At 54.5% G+C, this 2,500-nt stretch overlaps 1 long non-coding RNA gene across 1 annotated transcript in view; it reads right to left on the reverse strand.

Moving 5' to 3' along the window:
• Window positions 1-389: 389 nt before the first annotated feature.
• The window catches only part of LOC140596741 (uncharacterized), a 3,395-nt gene continuing 1,284 nt past the window's right edge, over window positions 390-2,500 (reverse strand). Inside the window, exons 2-4 of the long non-coding RNA XR_011998634.1 lie at window positions 2,281-2,412; window positions 1,432-1,660; window positions 390-679 (exon numbers count right to left, since the gene is read on the reverse strand). This is a non-coding gene — a long non-coding RNA (uncharacterized lncRNA). The remainder of the gene's footprint in view (window positions 680-1,431; window positions 1,661-2,280; window positions 2,413-2,500) is intronic.

Consider the following 2,500-nt stretch of genomic DNA (forward strand, 5'->3'; position numbering starts at 1 on the left):
CCCCACCCCCTCATCACACCCTGAGAGGAAGGCAGCCGCCCAACCACTGAGCCACCCTGGTGTCCACCCGTCCCTCTTGTCCCTCTTTTCCTTTCTCTATCTGTCAACCTTCCAGCCTTCCGCCTCCAATGCCGCCTGTTCCTTCATGTCGGCTTCCTCCTGGAAAACAGGCCTTGTCCGTGGTTGCCTTTCAGCCCTCCGAGAGAGGTGGAGGCGCAGGCAGTGGGTTGGGCATCGGTTCTGGTGCTCGTGCGTGCGTGCGTGCGTGTGGACTTCGGATTTCTGGCGTCTGCCTGCCTGGCCTGCTTTCCCCGTCTTCTTCATGATTTGGACTCATGCGAAGTGTGTGTGTGTGTGTGTGGGGGGGAGTCGGGTCCTTATTTCTCTGGACCACCTCTTGGGTCCCATCCCACGAGGCATCTTTCTGATGGGGTGACCTGGAAGTCCGAACGTAGGGAATTTTCTTTTCTTTCTTTCTTTCTTTTTCTTTCTTTCTTTTTATTTTTGCCGGATTTTGAGAGAGAGAGAGAGAGAGAGAAAAAGGGGCAGAGACCTAGGCAGAGGGAGCAGCAGGCTCCAATGCAAGGAGCTCGATGTGGGGCTGGATCCCCGGATCCTGTGATCACGACGTGCCCCTAAGGCAGATGCTCCACACGGAGCCACCCTGGCATCCCCGTTTCTGTATTATAAGGGAGACAGACAGGCAACGTGTGTTCAGAGGGACGGAAACAGAGCCCGTGTGCTGAGGTTTCTCGGAGCCCTTTGGACCTTTGGCCGGTGCGAAAGCCATGGGAGTGGGGCCCAGAAACGTTCAAGGCTGAGAATTCCCTTGCTCAATATTCATTTCGCAGATGCCTGATTGCAAGTGGTATGGAATGGAATGGAATGGAATGGAATGGAATGGAATGGCATGGCATGGCATGGCATGGCATGGCATGGCATGGCAAACGTGTCTGTCTGTTTGGGTTACTAGCAGGGACCAGAGAGCCGAAGCTCTCGACCTCAGGGACTTGAAGTTGCAAGTTGGATGCCAGAGATAGAGAGGTAGGCTCAGGCAGGCAGGGCCAGAAAGCTGGCTCGCCCGCCCAGGGGGGTCCAGGTTTGAGGCATATGGGATCGCAGGGCAGCTGGGACACAGCCTGGTCCGGATCCACCCAGGTCCAGTAGCGTTTCCCGACTCAGGAAAACGTCGGGCGCCCAAGCGGGGCCTTCCTTAGGGATGTTTCGCTCCCCCTTCCCCTCCCCCTCCCCTCCCCCTCCCCCTCCCCCTCCCCGGGACGGGGACGTCTGCAGCTCTAGGGGGCGCACCGGCCGCCGCCGGCGGCGGCAGCGTCTTCCGAACTACCCATGCCGCCCCGGTTCCGGTTCCGGTTCCAGCCCCTGGAAAGGGCGCACTTGGAAACGTCATCCGAGGCGTCCTGCAGCCCTCACCCCCAAAGATCCGGGACACTGGACGGAGGACGTCGTTCCCGATCGGTTGTAGAAATGTCCGCAAGGGGATCCCTGGGTGGCTCAGCGGTTTAGCGCCTGCTTTTGGCCCAGAGCGCGATCCTGGAGTCCCGGGATCGAGTCCCACGTCGGGCTCCGGCATGGAGCCTGCTTCTCCCTCCTCCTGTGTCTGCCTCTCTCTCTCTCTCTCTCTCTCTCTCTCTTTCTTTCTCTATCATAAATAAATAAATAAATAAATAAATAAATAAATAAATAAATAAATCTTAAAAAAAAAAAATGTCCACAACCCCAAAGCCATCCTTACTGCCTCACGTCCCCACGCCCCGGCACCGTGTGCGCAGGGAGAGGGCCCCTCCGCTTTGTCGCCACCGCTACAGCAGACAAGAACACGTCCTCAGCACAAGAACGGTCCCATGAGAATCGGCCCCGTCTTAGCTTATTCCCTATCCGGATACGGTAGGGTGTCGTCTAGAGATAGACGTAGAGCACGAGGTCGCGTGCGGGAAGCAGAGGAACATGCAAGGCCTTGGGGGAAGCAATGGGGAGTAAGAGGGGTGCTTTAGGGACGCCCGGGATCGAATCCCACATCGGGCTCCCAGTGTATGGAGCCTGCTTCTCCCTCTGCCTGTGTCTCTGTCTCTGTCTCTGTCTCTGTGTGTGTGTGTGTGTGTGTGAGAGAGTGACTATCATAAATAAATAGAAATCTAAAAACAAAAAAAAGAAAGAAGAAAGAAAAGAAAGAAAGAAAGAAAGAAAGAAAGAAAGAAAGAAAGAAAGAAAAAGAAAGAAAAAGAAAAACTAAAAACTAAAAAAAAAAAAAAAAAGGCCAACTTGTGGCAATGGCGGGTGGCCGGGGCAGTCGAGCTCCGCCTTCAGCCCAGGGCGTGGTCCTGGAGATGCGGGCTAAGAGTCCCACGTCGGGCGTCCTGGATGGAGCCTGATACTCCGTCTCTCCGTCTCTGACTAAAGAAAGAAAGAAAGAAAGAAAGAAAGAAAGAAAGAAAGAAAGAAAGAAAGAAAGAACAATGAATAATGAATGAATGAACGAATA

The sequence above is a fragment of the Vulpes vulpes genome, unplaced genomic scaffold, assembly GCF_048418805.1.
Source record: "Vulpes vulpes isolate BD-2025 unplaced genomic scaffold, VulVul3 u000000703, whole genome shotgun sequence".
Taxonomy (NCBI): Eukaryota; Metazoa; Chordata; class Mammalia; order Carnivora; family Canidae; genus Vulpes; species Vulpes vulpes.